A 23,556-nucleotide genomic window follows, 5' to 3' on the forward strand; every position below is an offset into this window, starting at 1 on the left:
TATCTTATCGCAGAGACACTCAAAATCACTGGTTGTAAGAGCAGTACTTAAACAACATTCCCAACCTTGACATTTGTCCCCAGACCAAAACCAACGATACAATCCATTAGGGTACTAGTCTCCAAACTTCCCCAAACACCCCGGAGGTGTTATAAGTTAGAGAGCAAGATCAATTTCCTAAACCATTTTGTCTAAATAAATATTCTGCAGCATGGTCAAAATTACAGCGCCCATTTGATTACAGGCTAAATATTTGAGAAAGCTTAATACTCTATCACAACTCCCAAAAGGAGAACAAATGTTCCCATTCAAGTGAATATTTTTTAAGAAGAATTATGTAGTTCTTCTAAGTACATTATTGGCTTAAGTCATTTGCCACTGTGAGAAGAGATAAATTCTAAGGAAGTTGGTAACATTAAATGTAGATTACAGGCTTTACAAAGTGAACAAAAAGATTCAAGGTAGCCAAATAACTGAATTACTTTGAAAAAGTATTCATATCTTAAAATAATAATTTGTTGTTAATCGAACTATTGACAGTAAAATGAAATTTAACACATTTCAAACACCGCCAGAATACTGAATACAACTCAGACCATACCAAAGTTCATTTGTTAAGTAATTTATGACAAAGAGACTCACTTACCTGTAAGTATAAGAAAAGAAGGTTAGGATGAAACTACATCATTCCTCCTCTGGGTAAAAATACCTTGGCTTCTCTTCTTGAAATGGAAAGGAATCTAAAACATAAAAAAATAAAATCAGATAAAATAAAAATAAGAAGTAGTAGCCCCTGTGATTTTCCATGTCTCAGCTGTAGGCGATATTACAAAATGGTAGAAATTTAAATTATTTAGGATGTAAAATACAATTCATTCCAGTATGGCCCCAAAATGCAGGATGGTATTTTCCCCTCCCTATTTTAATGAGTAAAATACAAAATATTTGTTCACACACGCGCGCGCGCGTGCACACACACACACACACACACACACACACACGCAAGGTTTAAAATAACGGCGAAAGCTCCGAAGAAGCGTGTGTGAAAGCACAGTAGAGTCACACCGACTTGAGAAGGAACCTTTCCCCAAAACGCAAATCTCGCCAGAAAGAAACGTGCCCGCTGCCCACGCGCTGCTTCTGAACTCGCTCAGCCTGGATGCTCTGCGCGCACTGAAATCACTCAGGCTTCCAGGTTGGGGTCAGGAGTGAAAGTGCTGCCCCCCTCTGCAAGCACCGCGTGCAGCGCCACCACTTTTTTTTTTTTTTTTTTTTTTTTAATGGTTCCACGAAATGCAACGTTATAAAAGAGCAAATCCACCTGGAAGTTTTGCCCGAGGGGCAGAGAGGGTGGCCGCCGGGAAAGCCCGGATCTCCGGGGCACGCGTCCCCGGCCCGGCCCCTAGCGGTCCGCGCGCGGCCCCGCGGAATCCCGGCCCCAGCCGCCTGCGCCGCGCCCCGCCCTGGCTCTCACCCTCACCGCGGTCCTGGCCGAGTGCTGAGCGGTGGGGTACGGCGGCCGCCCCACGCCACCCCTGCCTTTAAGGAGTTCCACTGGAGGCCACACGTGCGTCAACGAAGATAAAAGCGGAGAGAAAAAAGGTACAATCAAATCACTCTGGAAGCAAAGGCAGGGGAAATATTCTGGAAAGGGCCTACGCCCTCCTGTTAAATAAGTGGTAACAATGTTATCCTCAATTAATTAACGCAGAGTCATCTTTCCCAAGAGTTTTCATAATTATGTCTCATCTGTCTTTCTAATTCAAGTAACAGCAAAAAGTGAAAAACACTATTGTTCCCGTTTCACATGCAGAAATCAAAAAGGTCCGGAGTGGCTATACACGGTCAAAGAAAAGACTAAGAAGCTCCTAGAGCCTGCCACCACTTGTCCTTTCTCTGTGGGGACAGCCTCCTGGTGGCTAAGGTGGATCTGTCACATTTTTGTTTCTTCCCTCACCTAAGTTTGAAGGGTTTCTCTGAGGCATTGCTAGTAACGGTAACGATGTGAGGTACGTCAATCACTATACAAATCAGGAGGCCATCTGTGTTCGCACCCTCTTCACAGTTTACCTTGGGTTTAGGGTTCAAGTGCGGTGGGCCAGTCTGGGGCGGTCCTCTCACGGCCCAGCGCTGTGCCCTCCACCGCGACTTGGGCTGCAGCTCTGCCTCTTTTGGCTTTGCTCTCACAACCGGCACTTCCGTCCCTGCCTGGCTAATTAATCTATGTCCAAATGGAATTGCTGTTGGCAGAAAGGCAGCAATGCCAAAGTGGAATAATCACTTGGACCTGAATCTGAGTTGTTTTCCATCCTTGACAACAAATAATGTTATTCCAGAGCCTGCGGGCCAAGAGTTGAAATGAGTTTATAATTTGGCTTCCAATCTCACATTCTCATTCTCACCCACTTGAATTTTCTTTTCTGTCTTTTAGCATGCAGGGGGCAGCTTTGGAGGCTAAATCACTGACATGGTCTTTATTGATATCCTTAATGAATATTCTCTGCCATCTAAATTAAAAGGGGAAAAATCCACATTGTCCAAAACCATTCTTGTTTTAATAATGAAACTAAATAGACTGTGCTGCCTCCATACGATCATTAATAATCTAATTTGTACTTCTCTCTCCAGCAACCTGAAGAGAAACGTTCACAGGTTTTTCATCCACACACAGTAGTCCACATTCATCCAGTTTCTAAGTGCCCAGCCCTAGCAATGCCAAACTGCAGGGTAAGAGCCACAGGATGGCCCAGTGCCCTGCTCTTTTCCTAGTGAAAGAACTCATTAAAACTCCAATCCTTGGCTGTAGGAAATACGCTGTCTCCTTAGCAGTTCCAAAAATCATGTTCCCCAAGAAAGCAATCATCTCAAGCTAGTGATGGAAAAGGAAAGAGACAGGAAGGCAGAACCACTGACAGGTCTCCCTTAGAGATCCGGGTGGAAGGGGAATTAGCATCATGGAAAATTACTGAAGGTAAACGGAAGGTATGTTAGGGAGAAGTGGGTGTGTTCAACTGGACACACCCTCTATTAGAAGAAAGGCAGGGGACATGGACTATACACTTACAATGTGCCATGCACTGTTCATTACATAGGAACTCATTCAATCCCCACAACAATGCTATGGATATGTGTGTTGATAGTCCCATTTTACAAATGGGGAAAAGGAGGCTCAAAGGTGTTAAGAAACCTCCCTACTAGTACATGCTAAAGCCAGGATTTTTCTGACTTTAAAGCCAAAGCTCTAAAGAGAAAAAGGAAAGCAAGCCTTTACTTTTTCTATTGTGCAACACTGTCTTACCTGCAAATACTAGTCTTCATGTGTGGTTTTCTAAGAGAGTACAGGGCTTACAGGGGCTCATACTGAATTAAAGTGGTGGCCTGAAGATATGCCAAAGGTTGCCACTGAGGCCTTGAGAACATAGCCCCCTGCTGATCCCCTGAATCTCTCATCCTTTACAAGAAATCACAATGGCAAAAACACACTCTTGGATAAGTCTTCCTGAATATCAAAGAAACATACAATAAGAATGCACTCAAAATAAAAGCTAAATCCAGGAAAGCAACTGTAGGTATATAGATAAAGTGCCTTGCTTTGTTCAATTCAGAAAATAGTTCTCAACAACACCCCTCAGTCTAAACATTTGTATCCAGGTCTGAGGTCCCCTCTCCTGTCACCTGATGCCTACTGTGATTTTGACAGTTTGGCCTAAAGAATAAGGATTATGGAGACACTTATGTGGCTTTGCAAGTTTTAGTTATGGTAAAAAGGCACGAGAAAGCAGATGTGCATGAGAGTATCTGGGAGAACATCCATGGAAAAATCACATACTTGGATTTAGAAGTTCCCGGCAGTATTCTAAAGGTTAGGGAGTCTGCCCCATCTGACCCCCACAGTAATGAGTTCGACATGCATTAATTTACAGTACTCTATATATAAGTCAGCTTTCAATCATATTAAAAGAAGACTAACCAAAATCAACTATTGAAAACAAATAAAAAATGTTGAAAATGAGTTACACTGAGATCAATCATATTTTAACAATCTAGCAACCCATTCTATTCAATGTACAATCCTAAGTGAAAGTTCCTGGCATTTTAGTTTCTAAAGAGCTTCAAAACCACAATTGATCCAATGATCCAATGGTGCAATAATATCCATCCATGTACCTTCAGCTCCAAGGCTTCCTCACTTTCATAAATGTCAATCTTTAAATCTTCAGTCCATCTACACCACATATATATCAGACACATTGATTCCTGAAATGTGAGAAATAAGAAAGGAAGACTGGGGCACCTGGGTGGCTCAGTTGGTTAAGCAATAAACATTAAAAAGAATTAAAAAAAAAAAAAGGAAGGAAGGAAGACTAACAAGCCCTTTCATCATCAATGTGCCTAAAACACCAAAAGAAAAGCATCAAGACAGACAGAGACTAGATATGTGTCTGCCAACTCAAGCTACCTGTGAGATTTTTCTTTGTGCATATGTGGATAATAATATACAGTAAAACCTTGGATTGCGAGTAACTTGTTCTGCGAGTATTGCGCAACATGAGCAAACATTTCTAATAAATTTTAACTTGATAAACAGCAGATGTCTCGCAATACGAGTAGTACATGATGCCAACCTCACGTGATCACAACTAAGCCACTGGTTCTTGAAATTCGCTTTGATATATAAGTGCTTTGGATTACAAGCATGTTTCCAGAATGAATTATGCTCACACACCAAGGTTTTACTGTATATGTTTTTAAATCTTGGTAGTAATGTCTTTTATTTGTATATATCAGTGGAGTCTTCTATGGTACTGGAAGACAGAGAAGGGACAGTGTCAGGAACTGTGTGGACAACTTCTAAAATTATCTTTCTCAAGAATATGTTTCAAAAAAGAAAGTGCCCTTGGATACTGCACATCACAAATCACATGTAACTATATTCTTGACCACATTCCTTCCACATTAAATAATTATACTGAAAATAGTATATTGTAGAGCACAACTGACTTTAAAAGTCATGAGTTTCCCAAAAAGTGTTGCTTTTCTATTATCCTGTGAAATGAAAAACAGTATCACTATGTCCTGATCTAGCATGTAAAGAAGCAGACTGAATGAGAAGATATCCCTTTATCTCTTTCTTATTCCTAATCCTTCCAGTGAAGTGGGTCACTCTTATTTTCTTCATTTCAATTTTTCATTCTGATAAATGGGGACAATCTCAGATACTATTAGCAGAACTATCAAGACTATGAACAAAATTATATTGCTAAATTATTTGAAGTCTCTTTTAAAATGTATAGGTCTACTAACACCTTAAAGGGTATCAAATAATATTTTCCTCATAAAGACTTACCAAGTGCCTCCCAAGCTAGGCAGTGGGGTCCCTCTGGGGTCCCTGCTTGAGCCATCCTCACATTATCAACATGTGAACCGCTAACATGTTCAAGAATGAAATGATTCACATGCTAAACAGAGATCCAGGGGCGCCTGGGTGGCTCAGTCAGTTAAGCATCCGATTCTTGGTTTCAGCTCGGGTCATGATCTCACGGTTTATGAGTTCAAGCCCTGCATTGGGCCCTGTGCTGACAGTGCCTATTTGGGATTCTTTCTCTCCCTCTCTCTCTGCCCCTCCCCTGATTGCTCTCTCTCTCTCTCTCTCTCTCTCTCTCTCTCTCTCTCTCTCTCTCAAAAAAAATAAACTTTTACAAAAAGATTTAAAAAAATAAACAGATCTAAATAATCTACTCTTAGAGCAGAATGAAAAACAGACTAATTTGAACTGGAGAAGATCACAGTTATATCTAGTCTCTTGGAAAGAAACTGCATTGCTCTGTTTGCCATTAGTTGTGAGACCAATGACCTAAATCAGTTACGATACAGACAGTTGATGTACCTCCATAAAAGAGAGCTATTTTCCAGCACACGGTCTGCAGTGCTGCAGTTACACTCACATGCAATTGTTCATTTTATTAGACATCCACTCCTAATACATTCTTCTGGGCCAGCCCCACCCCATTAGATACTGCAGCTGTTGGGCATGGGCTAAATACCATCACAGATACTAATGAGGCATGAACAGTGTTTCAGGGAGATCTGCTGTACTTAATCCCGCACAGAACAAGAGATTTGGATTTTCATCAATCAGGGACTGACTGAATGTTTGTGTCCCTCCCAAAATTCATATGTTGAAATTCTAATCCCAAGGTATTTGAAGGTAGGGCCTTTTGGAGGTAATTAGGTAATGAGGGTGGAGCCATCATGAGTGGGAGTAGTGCCCTTAGAAGAAGAGGCCAGAGAACTACCTAGCTCTTCTCTAGACATGTGAGAACGCAACAAGAAGTCAGCTGTCTGCAACCCAGAAGAGGTTTCTCACCAGAGCCCAACTATGCTGACACCATGGTCTTGGACTTCCAGATTGCAGAAATGTGAGAATAAATGCCTGTGTAGATAAGCCACCCAATTTATGGTGTTTTGTTATAGCAACCCAAGCTGACTAAGATACCATCTTAAATGCACTACTGTGAAACTTTAGATAAGTCCGTAACTTCTTAGCCTGTGTCTCCAGGTAAAAGGGATTGGCCCAAGCTAGTGATTCTCAGTGAAGGAGGATGATCTTTATCTGTTGCTTCCCACCCACACTACATTCTTATACACCCTGTACATAAGAAGATATGTTACAGCTGGGGACAAGCTGCACAAACAAGGGCTGAAGATCCAGGACAGCATTTAGACTCAGATGCTAACACTAGGGAAGGGGGCTTTAAAAAGGACCAGCTCAAAGAAGATACAATGGTCAAGAAGTATAGCTCATCAAGGATGCAATTCCCAGGCAACAGATCCCTATGTAGAGAAGCTCAAAGAGAACAAATCATACAGCCCAACTCCTTACACACCAGCAAGTCAGTTGCAACACAACAGCAACATAGGGAGTGAGCTTGTGGTTCAGAAATCACAGGTCTGTCCCAGTGCTACTATTAAGTTATTATGACCTTGAGCTAGTCACCTATAAAATAAAAGTTGGGACCAGATTCTCCAAGTTACCTTTGAGTACAGAAACCACACCTTCTTTTCATTGTTCCATATAAACCTCTATCTGCCACTAGAATGGTCTTAAAGAATAAAATCTTTAAGGTCAGTATACACATCCTCCACTACAGGCTCGGTTTTTAAATTACTGCATTCCCAGGCTTCTTGGGCAAAGTAAGCACTCAGGACAACTACCTAGGACACAAGTTTAAGAAGTAGAATGGGTAAAGTTTGTTTTCTCTGCCTTTATGACTCCCTCTGGCTAAATTCTACCCTCCACACTGGCAAGTCTTGGAACTTCTGGCACTGAGGCTTGATCTATAGTATTCATAGGGCTCATGACACTGTGATAGATGAAGAAATTAAATCTTTCACCAAACTTGAATGGGCATTTTGAATGGTAATTTTTATCTTCTTCCTTCCCAGATGCAGGAATGTCAATAGTTGAGAGATCCCATGGTGTTGGTAAAAAGTCATTATAAAAATGGACTTGCCTCCTAAACGATCTCTCATTATTTTGCAAATGTATTACTTTTGCCGTAATAATTTTTAGTTTATTTCATGTTATGCTCCAGTTGCAAGGGAAGTGAGGACATACTGTCCACATTTTCAAAAAAAAAAAAAGACCGTAACATTAACAGAATAAATATTTCACCGTAAAAATAAAAACTGTTGCAAATATTTATATAATTGAATTTATTCAGTCAATTCACTGGGTTAGGCCAATGGAAGTATGCTTTTTTTTTAATACTGAGAGTCAAAGAGACAGGAGGAAATTTTAATCTCGACCTGCAAATAAATAAATAAAAATACTGCTTATAGACACCATTTTTTAAAATGTGCATACAGAATGCAAATGGGTGTTACTTTCAGGGAACTTACAATTGCTGTATAGTATTTTCTATGTATACTGGATAACAATGAAATAGAAAATAAGAACATGAAACACAGATATTTCACCAATTAATATTTTCAAATCATCAAAATGTGTTTTTATGCCACATCATGGCCAGTTAAGCAGGACAGAGGTAAAGACTGCACAAAGAAAAAATTATTGAACACTCAGCAATAAGAATAAATGTGTAATTGATACATGAATCAACATGGATGATAATTATGCTGAAAGCCAGACAGATAAAAAACATACAGTATGATTCCATTTAAATAAAATTCTAGCAGATCAGTGTTTGGCTGAGGATGGGGGTAGGGGATGGGGAGGGGCCCAGAGGTACCAAGATAGTGGGATTACCGAGGGGCACACAAAAACACTGCTGGTGATGTATATGTTCATTTTCTTGATTTTGGTGATGGTTTCATGTGTATACCAAAATTAATCAAAGTGCATACTTTAAATATGTGGTTTTAGTACATATCAATTATACCTCCTAAAGCTATAAAAATTGAGAGACAAAAATAGGGGAAAAAATGTAAGATAGTAGTTAAATCTGGGGTAATTAAGATAGCTGTTGGATGAAAAGCTACAGAAAATAAATTAACACTAGATCCATAAAAGACTACCAGAGACAGATTTCTGATTGTTGAAAGTTTCAGGAAGTTTACAATCCCAAAAAAGTCTTTCTAAGCACCTAAGGGCCATGCCTAGATAATACTCATCCATCCCTCAAAAAATAAAAAAGTTCTTATTTCTTTAAGACTTTTGACAGAAATAGGTCCAACTATCCTCAGAACAATAACAATAGCAATAACATTTATTGAGCACTTGCTATAAACCAGGTCCACATCTAATGGGGTATCCCATTTAATCCTCACCTAAGGGAACTAAAAGATAGATACTATTATGATCCTCCATTTTACAGATGATACCGAAATTCAAAGAGGTTAAATAATTTGCTTAATGTCATCCACCATCCCAGCTGTGGAGCTGGGATATGAACCCAGGTGGTCTGATTCCAGACTCAAGCTCTTGAAAGTAAACTTCTCTCCCACTACTAGACAAACAGGATTCTGGAATAATGAATGCTATAGATCATGATTGCTGACTCACACCTCTGATGGCGTCAAGAAAATCTTTGTGAATTAAAGAGCTACATTTCTAAGTCTGAAGGCTAATCTTTTGTGTGAAAAATGCAGAAAAAGTCAGTAATGAAGTGATGATGGAATGTAAGGGCAATTTCAACAAGGTGGAGCAGAAAAAAATAATAGCCAGAAAGCAACAGACTTGGTTTTGGCCATGTCCTCACTGGTGACTATAACCTTGGGCAAGTCATTTCTCCCCCTTGGGTCTGTTTCCTCTTTGGCAAAATTAAAAGTTGGGACTAATCGATTTCTAAGATTCCTTCCAACTCTATGATCCTTGCCAGTCCTCTTTTGGGGAATCTTCCTTGCACTGTGTAACTTGGGTCAAAAATTTTCCACGACACCAAACACATTTCAGATACAAAGCTGCCTCCATCCCCTAAAACACCCAGACCCCTCCCACACAGAGCAAATTCCTCCATTATTCCCCAAAGGTATTCTGTTCCCAAGACACAACCCCAAAGGAAGGCCCAGGGGAAGGCAAAGGATCCCTCCACCCGGGCTCACCATATTCTGTGCACTCTGACAGCCTTTCACTACAAAACCACTAACAAGTTGATTTAGGCCTTCCAGTGATGAAAAGGAGGTACCCCATCACCCAGCACCTCATTCCATCTTCCCTGTGAAGCTTCTGACATCTGAGATGATCCAAAGTACTTAGTATGTTACGGCTATAGGTGCCCGATTCCATTTATTTCCACTCCTGTTGGTTCTCTAAAGTGGCTATTCTCTCTTCGCACTAAAAACACATCATTTTCTCTTTTTAAATGATGGATTTTGTGACCCTTTGGGGAGACATAAAAAAATAGGAGCAACTAAATAAGGCAATTGTAAACCATTTCAGCATCTATAAAACCTTCTACTTTATCACAAAAGAAAAGAAAGAAAAAGCAGCTGGAAAAAAATGCAGCTGATAGGGAACTTGATATCTTTAAGAACAACTTCTCTCATGAATTTTCATCTCCATATTTTGGCATTTTAGCTGACTTGGAAATTATTTCTAGGAAAAGCATTTCTTGAGAGTGATAGCTCCTTTCACAAGGCAATGGTGAGCAACCTCTTAAATATTATGAGGAATACAATGTCAATTTTTCTACACCTATATACCTGCTGTACATTTTTATTCTATATTTCATACACTATTTTCATAGATACTGTGTTCTATCTCAGAACATGTGTTTATTTTTATTTACTCACTTAACAATCATTATACTATAATAAACCAAAAATTAAAATATAGATCACTTTTCCACATAGAACCAGAAATTTACAAAATTCACTTCCTTTATCATTGCAAAGGCATAGGTATTATGTGGTTGTGGTTACTGAGTGTACACTATTTTCTAATTTTTTGCTTGAATTCTCCATATATCTACTTAGTCCATGTATCTGTCATTTTAAATGGAACAATATTCCACTGCATCATTAAAATGGTTTAATTAGCCATCTTTCAGTTAGTTGTTCCCACACATTATTATAACCTAGTCAAGCATCTTTAAATAAATAAATTTTGTTCTTCCTTTTGGAGTTATTTCCTCAGGCTATAATCTGAAAAGTGGGATTAACAGTTTAAAGATCATAATTATAAACTGGATGGTTTTTATTATAAATTACCAGATGGCTCTCCAAAAGAGGTATTACCAGCTTGCATGTCAACAGAAAAATAGGAGCCTGACTTTTTCTTTATAGGCTCCTTAACACTACTGGGCTTTCCTGGATTTATTAATTTTGGGATGATTTTAAAAGAACGATGTAAAATCTTTTAGTTCTTTGAATCTGTCATATAGTTTGTTTAATACTCTTACTGCATCTTTTTTGTAATCTGGCACACAAATGCCAGGTGCTTTATGTGCCTTTTAACTCATTCAATACCCCTGACCGCCTTATAAAGCAGAAACCACAAATTTTATTTTCACTAAGAAAACTGAGTCTCAAAAGGTTCAATAATGTGCACAGGATTCCAAGGCTAATATTTGATGTTCTCAGGATTTAAACTCACTATCTACTTTCAGTGAATTCTCCACTACACCATCCTGCCTCATAGCTACAATCTTTAAAAATCTTGCCAGTTTTTCTTTTCTCTTTTCTTTTCTTTTCTCTTCTTTCTTTCTTCCTTCCTTCCTTCCTTCCTTCCCTCCTTCCTTCCTTCCTTCCTTTCTTTCTTCCTTTTTGGTTTAGTTTTCCTATTTATTGAGGGATAAAATACACAAGTAGAATGATAAAAGTACTCAGTGAATTTTTGCATACTGCTATACAGTGTAACCAGCACACAGATCAAGATACAGAATCTCATCAGCTTAGTACCTTTTCTTTTTCTTACTTTTTAAACATAGATTGTTTTTGTGTTTGCCATTCTTTATAGGGCCTTACTGAAGCTATGAAAATAGGTACTTAATAAACTTTGTTTAATTATTGAAGATTGGAGCTATAAGCGACCTCAGAGATTATGTACTCCAACCTCTTAAACTTCCATATATGGAAATTGAAGCCCAGAAGGAAAGTGACTTATCCAAGATCTAACAATGCAGAGCTATTTCTATCACCCCATGCTTCCCTCACCTACCAAGGGCTGGTTGCTCTCCAACTCCCTACATTAAAGACATAGTGAGAGGTGACAAAGAAGGAATGGTACATAACAGAGAAAGAGTACCTGGATAAAGTTTTTCTTTTTACTATTTATTTTAAGTTAGTCTTGAAGTACCCAAAGGGTCTAATTGATAGAGAAATTCTCATTAAGCTCACTTTACTATAAAGTATACACGAAAGTATAACGCTTGAAATCAAATGAATTTTGTCCCTCAGAATAGTCTACTTGAAAGAATAAACACTGATTCCAATAATCTGCTATTCCTCATGACTTCTTCTGAATGCCCCCTTTTAGATGAGCTTGCAGAGCTAATTTGAGTCAAATAAATAAACTAATTTTATTTTTAAAACTACAAAATTAGCATCAAAAGAATAAAAACTGGATGTGTGCCTTTTAAATCACTAGAAAGAAAGCAAAAATAGAATCCATATAACAGAAGCAAAGAGAATAACAAGAGGCATATAAAGAAGAAATGTTTTTTTAATTGACAAAAAGATCAAACCTATGAAATATGACATTAAATGTAAATGGGTTAAACATCCCCAACAAAAACAAAGATTCTCAACATCCAATTATATGCTATTTATAAGAAAGGTCTAAAGCCAAATGACTCAGAAATCTAAAATAAAAGGAAGAGCAAAATGTATCTAGAAACAAAAATGAAAAAAAAAGTTTGGATGGCAATATTTACATTAAACAAAGCAGAATATAAGGCAAAAGAACATTAAACAAGACAGAAAATATGTGAAACATTTCAACCTCACTAATGATAAAAATTCCACTTTTACGTAGTTTAACTTATCAAACTGACAAATATATTTTAATTTATAATATTTTTTATCATTGTGGATACAACCAAATAGACATCCATATGCCTTTATTATAAAGACAACAGGAAAATGGATAGTACAATATGAATATATACTATGGAATAAAATTACCCACTAAAAATCATGTTTTACAAAATGTAATGAATGGCAATCATACAATGCTAAGTAAAAGAGGCAAGGTACAAGATATAAACAGTAGAATTTCCATTGGTCTTAAATAAAACACATGACATATTGTTAAAATTATTAAAAAATATATATACCAAAATAATACTCTGGTTAAATTAAGGGAGATCCTTAGTTCCTTTTTTTTTTTCCTTCACTATTTTTCTCTATTGGGGGAAAAAAAAGGTCTGGAGTCCAAGATAAAGATAGCATGGGGGGATTTTGCTCCTTTTATGAATCAGGCATCCAGAATTCCAGAAGCAGACAAATGCCATCCCAGGGCATTGACAAGGGAGGCAGAGAAAAGGTTTGTTGTGTTAGATGAGAATTCTCAACTTTAATCACCTTCAGGCTGTAAACCCCATAATTTCTGGTGTTTTCTCCCAAGGATTGATTAATGTTTAACTGGAATATAAACTCTGTTAATCTTCCTTTTTATTCTATGCTCTCCAAATGAACATATATTATCACTTTCCTAAGCAGAGCAAGTAAACTAATAAATAAAACAGTAATACAGTTCAATCACCCCCTTTGTTCACAAATCTGTCCTACAAAGACAGATTTGCCAATGTTAGAAAAAAAGGTTGTGCAGTTGCTCAAGGATAATTCTGAACAAGAGCTTCCAAAAATATTTTAAGTGAAGACAGTGTTACGGGAATAGCTTCCCAAAGTATCTTCATTGAATTACTTTGCAGTGATTTTGATGTATGTATTTTGACATGTTAGGATATCTTAAAATACAATTGTACTGCTTTATGTTAACATGTCATTTATTTAGCAACTTGAAGGATGAATAGGTAAGTTTTTAAAAGAAGGACTCAATAAAAGTCATTATATTCTTATATGCTTAAAATGAGATTGGTACTCACTATCATGATTAGGAAATAATCAGGTTCCAGATCTTTTGGGAAGTTCTATATACCAAAAAAATTATAATACAAATGGCTATCAAGTGTGACTGCAAGGTTGGTATTCACAGACCTAAAGAACCTTAAGAATCATGGCATCCAACATCCGTTCTTCTAGAAATCACAGTCCAGAGACATGAAATGACTCCCCCAAGTTCTTAGCTAGCACTTTTTCCTAGCACAGCTGCATCTGCAGTCTCTTCTGAGTTTTTCCTTCCCACTGGATTTACATTTACCATCCATTTCCTTCTACACTGAACTCTTCTGTAGGAGAAATTTTTAATGGAGGGCAGGTGACTGAACAGGCATCTCTTTTTCATCTAACATAAATGTATCGAGTGCCTTCAAGGTGTCAAGTTCTATGATGAGGCTATCGTCTTTGCCTTCAGAGAGCTCACAGATGATCTATTCCCTCACCATCCACAATTCCAAAGGCTAAAGGGTATGAGGAAGCACAGGCAGGCTACCATGGGAGCAGAGGGAAAGAGCAGCTAATCAGATTAGGTTTATCAGACTCACATCTGCGTTGTGAAAGGCAGTGAGTTGTGAAAGGTAGGAGTAGAGATGAAGGAAGAGATGGGAGGACAACAGCATAGCATTCTAGGCAGGAGGGCCCACAGAAAACTCAGACATGAGAAAGTATGCCAGAGTTTGGAACCTACAAGAAGTTGAACGTGGCTGGAATTTCAGATACTTAAGAGAAAGTAGAAGCAGATGAAGTGATTGAGAAAGCTGGAAAACCTCCACTAAGTGAAGGAATCGTGTCTTCAAGGCAATGAAGTCACTAAAGGAATTTAAGCAAGAAACTGAAATGGTCATACTTGTATTTTAAAATGTTCTTTGTAGGGCCATGATGAGGCTGGGCTAGAGAGGTAAGGACCCAAGGTGTGGAAACAACTAGAGATTCCAGCAGTTACCCAACTGGGAAGGACTGGAGGCCTGCACCATGGAGGGCTGGTGTGGGCCAGGGACAGGTTTATAAGACATGCATTTGAGACTTGGTGATCATCTTCATGTGGAGTGAGGGTAAAGGAGGAGACTATTTAAAGTTTTAACTTTCTCCTTTTTCAAAAAACATTTTTGAATAGTTTATACTTTCATGTCACAATAACAAAATGTTCTGTCCTCAGACTTAAATTTCAAGGCATACTGACTAATTCTGACAAGAAAATGGGAAGCAGAGACCAGTGAGGTTACTTCAGAGAGAGAGTGACAAAGGAGAAACAGGACAAATGTGTCCACAAGTCACAGAGTAATATAGTGATTATAGTGCCAGAAGAATTTAGATTCAAATCCCAGTCTGACCACTTGAAACTTTGGGCAAGTTGTCCTTTTTAAATCTCAGTTTCCTTATTCCTAAAATGAGGATAATGATTGGATTTACATGAGGAGGTTAATCAGGAGGATAATATAAGGAGAAAGTACAAAATGCAATAACTAATCCACAGTGAGCACTCATTAAATGATCACATAGTATGGAGGATTTCCCAGGGATGGAAAAGAATAATTTTTTATTAAAATATTATCTTTTGGGGCACTTGAGTGGCTCAGTAGGTTAAGTGTTGACTCTTCACTTCAGCTCAGGTCGTGATCTCATGGTTGTGGGATCAAGCGCTGGGGTCATCCTGGGTGTTCAGCCTGCTTGAGAGTCTCTCTCTCTCCTTCTTCCTCTGCCACTCCCCTGCTCCTGCTCTCTCTCAAAAAAAAAATATTTAAAAAATAAAATATTATCTTTTATTGTTAAGATACCTTGAGTTATGGGTATTGGGCAAAAAGGGCATCAACACCCCATTGGTAGCACCTAACCCAAAGCTTGTGTCAGATGCTCCTTCCCAGTTGCAAGTAGGGCCATCAGAAGGAGCAAAGGTGCTCACATGGGGATCACGAGACACAAAATCTATCACAAGAACTCTGGGAAGTAAAAGCTTAAGAGGTGATGACACAGAAACAGAAAAATCTTTTAGGTAAAAGGAGATGTATTACCTATTTTATATTCTAAATAGATGAACAGAGAAAGTCAAAGCTATATCTCTTTAAGTTTTAAAAATACTGTGAAGACCCTGAGGCTTTTATCGTTTTCACAGAGGTAATAAGATAACTAGTCCAAGGTCTAGGAAAACTCCAGTAGAATAAAAAAATGTAGAAAGAAGCAACTATTATATTGAAGTCAGTAACATCTGTTAACTTTTTACCCTAGGATTCTTAAGAAGGTCTGTAGATTTGGGGCGTCTGGGTGGCTCAGTAGGTTAAGCGTCTGACTTCAGATCATAATCTTACAGCTCTTGAGTTCAAGCCCCACATCAGGCTCTGTGATGACAACTCAGAGCCTGGAGCCTGCTTCAGATTCTGTGTCTCTGTCTCTCTCTCTCTGCCCCTCCCCCGCCTCAAAAATAAATAAGCATTTAAAAAATTTTTAATATAATAATTTTTTTAAAAAGAATATTTCCACAATTTTTTATACTGTTCATGATGTAATGCTACAGACAGTAGACAATATTGGTTGAATCTGCAATTTTCTTCAACATCTTTAGTCTAGAACACAAAACAATAAATCACATACTAACATATATATCAATAAGCCCATGAAGTAAATAGTACACCGTGGCCAATTTCAAGCTATAACATGACCACCACCAAATACAGAGTTTGTAAAAAATGCACAGTCTCATACTACTATATTTCCATCGTACAGGTACTGCACTGTTGCACATCTACAAACTTCTTTTCAATTCCTTCATCCAGGTCATCAGCAAAATGTGCCCCTGTTTGTTGAACTTGACAAAACACGATTGCTGTTTTATTGTGCAGGAATCATAAATACCCATGTCTGGGTGCTGAGATGCTTATAATTCCAAGGATTATCTTTATTAAACTTGGCCCCTGTTCTAAGAAATGACCTCACTCAATGGCGTAATTGAGCCAGTTCATATTGACTCACAAGAGATAATTATCACATTTTCAAGAATTTTGCAAGCTGGTTGTTAAACACAACCATTATTAAAAATAAATCATAAAAACTTATAATTAAATAAATTATATTTAACATTTTTAAAAAGATATTAAATATTCCAGGTTCATTACTTCCCATTAATTTTTCCACATTTTACCACTATCTGTGCTCTTGGAGTTATTCAAAATACATTAAAAGAGTAGTACAGGGGCACCTAGGTGATTCAGTTAGTTAAGCATCTAACTTCAGCTTCAGGCCATGATCTCATGGTTCATGGGTTTGAGCCCCCTGTCTGGCTCTGTGCTGACAGCTCAGAGCCCAGAGCCTGCTTTGCATTCTGTGTCTCCCTCTCTCTCTGCCCCTTCTCCGTTCGTGGTCAGTCTCTCCCTCTCTCAAAAATGAAACAAACATTAAAATAAAAAAAGAATAGTACAATAGTCTGGGAGGATTATATATGGAACTAAGGTATTCTAGTTATAAATTTCTAAGGTCCTTGTATTGTCCAGGAAGTGGTAAAAATACGAATTTGTATTAGCCTTAATGAGTCAAATATGAATGCTGTACCCTCTCCAAAAGAAAATAGAAATCTGTATAAGTAATAAGCCAATACAAGAGAGGGAAAAATGGAAAAGTAAAAATTACCTAATTGAAAATGAGGCAAGAAAGGAGGAAAAACAAACAAGAATACGTGTGGAAAATCGAAATAGTAAGATGGTAGATTAAAACCCAAATAGAGTTCATTAAAGGTAAACAGACTAAATCATCTAATTGAAAGACAAAGATTAACAAACCAGATACACAATGAAATTTAACTATCCTGCTTTTAAGGACATAATTTAAATATAAAGATAGTGTTTGACAGTAATGGGATTAAAAAGAAGCATGCAAACACTAACCTAAAAAAAGCTGGAAGAGCTCTATTAATCAAAGTACACTTTAAGAAAAGACAAACCACTGGGGTGCCTGGGTGGCTCAGTCAGTTAAGCATCTGACTTCAGCTCAGGTCATGATCTTATGGTTTGTGAGTTCAAGCCCTGCATCAGGCTCTGTGCTGATAGTTCAGGGCCAGGAACCTGCTTCGGATTCTGTGTGTGTGTGTGTCTTTCTCTCTGCCCCTCCCTGCTTATTATCTCTCTCTCTCTCTCAAAAGTAAATAAACATTTAAAAAAAATTTTTAAAGAAAAGACAAACCATTGTTATCAGACCTATATAAAATTCTGTATTTTGTATGCATGTAATAATATGGGCTCAAAATATATAAAGCAAAGAGTGAAGGAACCAAATGGAGAAATAATATTAGCAGTAATCCATAATCAGAGTGAGATATTTTAACACAACTCTCTCAGGAGCTAGTAGAACAAACAGGAAAAAAAAACCACCAATATTTCTATCCTTTTACTTTTAACTTTTCTACATCCTTAATTTAAGAAGTGTCTATTATTAGCAGCATAAAGTTGGTCTGACACATTATTTTAATTAAATACTATTAACACTCTTGAAAACTAGACCTAACATCTGTAGACTATGCATCATTTCCAGGAGTAAATAGAATGTGTACAGCAATTGACCACATGCTGGGCTAGAAAGCATGTCTCAACAAATTGCTCTAAAGACTGAAATTACATAGAGTGGGTTCACTGATTACAGTAAAATTAAGCCAGAAATCAATAACAAAAAGAACTGGAAAACCCCCAGGTGTTTGGATATTAACCAATAAACTTTTAAATAATTCATGAATTATTAAACTATTTAGAACTGAAAGATAATGAAAATATAAATCCTTCTAGAGGGAAAACCCCTAAGCCAAGAAGGGTCTTTTGATCCATTCACTGAAAGTGGTAACGTATCTATTCCCCTCAGTGACGTGCTGACCTGAGAGATCTGTCATTTTTATTAAAAACCATGTATTGGCCTGTGCCTAGAAAAGAGACCTCTACCTGATTCTAGGTCTAGGAGGTTATTGGAGGCAAATAGTTAAATACTTTGGATCTGGACCCTGGGTAGCTACCCCATGGAACACAAGAATCTTCTATTTTACAGTGACAGATGGTGTGGTTAATTATGTGCCAAAGACCCTTTGTCTTTCCTTCCAGTGCCCAGCATTACTCTCCCAGTGGGCAAATGTCCCCCCCCCCCTCGCAACCTAGACTATTTGGACCACCTCCTCAACAGTATACATATTCTGAGATTCTATACCTTCTGCCACTCTGGCTCCTGATGGCTCTTATACTGTTTTCTGATGCTTGAGAATTACACCTATACATAAAACTTACATAAGACCACAAATATATAAAACCTACAAAAATATCGTGGTTTGAAAAAAAATTTTTATTCCCCACAAATGAAGATCTCCTTGTGCCAGAGCCTCCTACTAAATTGATTGTATGCTTTATAATGTATTTCCTATCGTTTACATAAATCATAAAGTCTTTAGAATAGTATAACAATTACGATATTCAAAAGATGATTTTAGGTTTCTAAACACCCAACAGTAACTCAGGGACTCAAGCTGCCACCATCTTCCTGCTTCAGTGTCATTCAGGTATCTTGCAGCCAGCAGAAGCAGAGCACCCAGGGAGGTCAAATCAAACACTTAACCATCTCAGCCTGGAAGTGACACACACAGGTCATGCAAAATTTCCATCAGCCAGAATTAAGTCACATGACCCTACCTCACTGCCAAGGACAGTCCTCCCAGTGATCAGGAGAGAAGTGAAATAGTTTATTGAACATATAACACAGTCTCTGCCTCAAATTCATACCAAACCTTACAATCTAGTAGAGAGGAAAGGAAGAAAGGAAGTAGCATCCACTGATTTGGAGTACCAAGTTTAATGCCAAGAACCTTGCACACACTCTTTTTAAACAAAAACACTGTGAGCAAGACACCATTATCCCCACTTTATACCCAGAGAAACTGAAGCATAAAGTTAAACCCTAAGTGAGACGTTAAACCCTCATCTATGACTCCAGGGCCCGTGTTTCCAGATGGGCACAGGTTGCTCATAGTGTGGGCCACAGCCCACCTATGCCACAGTCACTTGAGAGGCCTTTGCAGAGCCCCACACCACACTCACCGAACAAGAATCCCCAGAGTGCAGGACCCTGCACTTTTAAAAAAAGCTTCCAAGGGGATTTTATACTATTGATCATTTTATCTCTGAAATACAACAGTGACATTCTAAATAATCCTTTTCAAGAAAGTAGAAAATGAATGGAAAAGAGATAAGATTCAGTTGGTGTTAAGAGAGGCCTTGTGGAAAATTGAAAATCCTACAGACTCTGGAGTCAGAGGCCATGGATGCTGGTCCTACACCAATTAACCTCCTGAGTGACCTCAAGAAGTCACTTACCCTCACTGAACCTGTTCCAAAGAAAGATTACATTTTCTCCACTGAAAAATGCTGGCATCGGGCTAAATAATCTCTTAAAGCCCCCTTTGGTTCTACAATAATGTGAGAACTATGAAGTGAGCCAATGAAACAAAAACAGAATAAGAAAGTAATAATAGCATTTAAAATAATAGCTAATCCCAGCAAGGCTTTTTGTAGATATAGACAAACTTCCTCTAAAATTTACATGGAAAGGTAACAAAACTAAAATAACTAAAAAAAAAAAAAAATGTTGAAAGAGAAGAATAAAGTTAAAGGAATCACAATACCCAATTGTAAGACTTACTATATAACTACAGTAATCAAGACAGTGTGATATTGGCAGAGGAACAGACAGAGAAATCAATAGAACAGATTTAAGAAGCCAGAAATAGCTTTACATAAGTATAGCCAATGGATTTTTTACAAAGACACAAAAGCAATTGAATGGAGAAAGAGCAGTGTTTTCAACAAATGGTATTAGGACAACTGCTATCCATCTGCAAAAAACAAAAATGAAGAAGAAAGAATTTCAATCTAAACTGAACACCTTAAACAAAAATCAAAATCAAAATGGATCCTGGGTCTAAATGTAAAAATGTAAAACTTTTAGGAAAAAACATAGGGGGGAAATCTTCATGATTTAAGGTTAGGCAAAGAAATCTTACATTTGTTTTAAGTTTATGTATTTATTTTCAGAGAGAGTGTGTGTGTGAGTGGGGTGGGCAGAGAGAGGAGAGAGAAAATTGTAAGCAGTCTCCACACTGCCAGCGCAAGAGCCCTGGCACAGGGTTTGAACCCACAAACTATGAGATCATGACCTGAGCGGATATCGAGAGTCAGATGCTTAACTGACGGAGCTACCCAGGCACGCTATGTAAAGAAATCTTAGACGTAACACTAAAAACATGATAAATAAAAGAAAAAATAAATAAGACCTTTTGCTCTGTAAAAGATCCTATGAAGAGGATGAAAAGACAGGCCACAAGAAGGGAGAATGTATCTGCAAATTACATATTTAACAAAGGACTTGTATTCTGAATATATGCAGAACTTTCTAAACTCAAGAGTAAAAAAAAAAAAAAAAAGGAACTTTATTTTTTTTATGTTTATCTATTTTAAGAGAGTGTGAGCAGGGGAGGGGCAAAGAAAGCAGGAGAGAGAGAATCCCAAGCAGGCTCAGCACTGTCAGCACAAAGCCTGACACAGGGCTCAATCCCTTGAACTGTGAGATCATGACCTGAGCCGAAATCAAGAGTGAGATGCTTAACCAATTAAGCCACCCAGACACCCCTCCAAATAAGAACTTTAAACATGGGAAGAAGACTTGAACAGACCTTTGAAAGAGAATATATGGATGGTAAATGAGTACATGAAGGGATGTTCAATATCATTACCACTAGAGAAGTACAAATTAAAGCCACCGTGAAATACAATTTCACATCTACTAGAACAGCCAAAATAAAAAATAGTGATAACCACAAATTCGGGCAAGGATGCAGAAGAAAATAGATCTCTCATACATTGCTGGTAAGAATGTAAAATGGTACAGCCACTAGAGAAAACAGTTCGACAGTTTTTTTTTAAAGATAAGCATATACTTAATATAATGACTCAGCAATCATACTTTCAGGTATTTATCCTCTGAGAAATGAAAACATGCTCACCCAATATGTACATGAATTTCTATAGCAAATAGCCAAATTTTGACAATACCCCCAAATGTCTTTCAAGGAGTAAATGCGTAAACAAACAGTGGTACACCCAAGCAATGGAATACCAGTCAGTGATAAAAAGGAACAACCTGCTGATATATGGACATCTTGGATGGATCTCAAGGTCATTCAGGATACTGAGTGAAAAAGATCAGTCTTAAATGGCATGATTCCGCCTGTATGACATTCTCAAAAAAGTGATGGCGACCAGGTCAGTGGTTGCCTGGAATAGGTGTGACTATAAAGAGATAGCCTTTGTGGAAATGGAACAATGCTGTATCCTGACTGTGTTGGTGGTTACATGAATCTAGACAATAAGGTTTCACAGAACTATACACACATACACATGAACATATAAAGGAAAGCATGACAAAACTGGTAAAATCTGAATAAGGTCTATCACTCAGTTATTAGTGTTAGATCAATGCCAATTTCCTGGCTGTGATAAAGTATTTTAATTACGGGAGATATCATTGACTGAATCTGGGGAAAGGATATGTGGGAACTTTCTGTACTATTTTTTTTTCAGCTTCTTGTGAGCCTAAATGATTTCAAAATAAGTTTTAAAACAGCTGATATTTGTTGAGTACTCTGTGTAGCCATATTGTTTGGAGAGCTATATATATACATAAATATTTTATACTTAAATATTTGCAGTAGATACTGCATTCCTCCCATTTTACAAATGAGGAAACTGAGTTTCAGAGATGTGAAGTAATTTGGGCAAGGACACAGTTGGTGAGTAACAGAGGTTGGACTCAAACCCAGAAAGTCCATTTCCAGGGCCATCAGTCTTAGTCAATAAGCAACGTTTTTTAAGAAAAAAGAAAGCAGGACAAGGAAAAGGTCAGAATGGGAGTCAATTATGCAGAGGAAAAGAAAAAGAACACAGAAAGACAAAATAAAATGAACAAGGCAAGTGAAGCTCTGGGGAGGGGGTCTTTCTGGCACCTTCCTTGGGTGTCAGTCCCCTTGGAAAATACACCTGTTTTGACACTGTAATTCCAAAAGACCAAGGAGAAGCTGGAGAAAGGAAGAAACACTTTCAAAGATATATTAAACAGCTTCTCTTAGAACAGTTCAGAGTAATTGAAGTTATTTAATCTAGAGGAAGTCAAGAAAGTAGTTTAATCACCACCTTATGAAGGTTTTTGAGAGAATGTCCAGAGGACAAAAGAAAAGAGACTTAAACTGAAAAAAGGTTTAATTTGACATTAAAAATGTTTTCCTGACCACTTGAGAAGGGATAAAACTAGGACGGATTAGAGAGCAGTTGACTCTTTCTTCTGAGACCTTCAAGAAGGATAGAATAAAACTGGCAGTTCATTCCACTAAATATTAAACCTGGCAGACAGAGCAGCCTGCCCTGTGCCAGGACGAATAAAAGGCACTTTACACATGTTATCTTTTTAATCAGCTAAATCAGGTGTGGTCATTCCCATTTTATAGATAAGCAAACTGAGCGTCAGAGGGGCTGAGTCCTGTGTAAGACCCTTCAGCTGCCCAGGGATGGACAAACCCAGGTAGCTCTGCCTTCACCATCCAGGTCTTTCCACTATATTACACACACTGCTAAGCTTGGAGACTTATGGACTTGGAGGGTCCCCTGCCTGCTGGCATAAAACTGGATCAAGTAATCAATTATGGTGCCTTCCAGCTGCAAAACTATCTCTCAAAGTGCTACTAACCTGATTTTACATCAGCTCCATCCCCACTCATCACTATCATGATCTTCTTTTAGAAACACACTTTTCTCTAGGACATTAACCTATGTTTCTCATTATCATCTCCTAAGCAAGTGTGATGACCCCCATTTTACAGGCAAGAGAAATCAAACTGCCCAGCAAGTAAAGCATGGAATCAAAACTGTGTGTGAGTGAAAAGAGACTCAGGAGCTGAGAAGTGCAACCTCCTAGAGATTTCAAAATGGAACCAGAACAGCCCAATGCAAGCCACAGAGAACAACGTCCCTA

The 23,556-nt window shown here is 38.0% G+C and overlaps 1 protein-coding gene across 10 annotated transcripts in view; it reads right to left on the reverse strand.

The window, feature by feature from the left end:
- CSGALNACT1 (chondroitin sulfate N-acetylgalactosaminyltransferase 1) overlaps nucleotides 1-23,556 on the reverse strand; it is a 341,572-nt gene that overhangs the window by 182,388 nt on the left and 135,628 nt on the right. For 7 of the 10 annotated variants that reach the window (XM_045458327.1, XM_045458353.1, XM_045458335.1 and 4 more), the window contains one exon: nucleotides 647-740. The gene's annotated coding sequence lies outside the window, so the exon portion shown is untranslated. Of the gene's footprint in view, nucleotides 1-646; nucleotides 741-1,069; nucleotides 1,094-1,321; nucleotides 1,438-2,070; nucleotides 2,158-23,556 lie in introns of those variants that run through there. The other 3 variants (XM_045458389.1, XM_045458363.1, XM_045458378.1) reach the window with 3 other exon arrangements.

Source organism: Leopardus geoffroyi, chromosome B1 (assembly GCF_018350155.1).
Source record: "Leopardus geoffroyi isolate Oge1 chromosome B1, O.geoffroyi_Oge1_pat1.0, whole genome shotgun sequence".
NCBI classification, from domain to species: Eukaryota; Metazoa; Chordata; class Mammalia; order Carnivora; family Felidae; genus Leopardus; species Leopardus geoffroyi.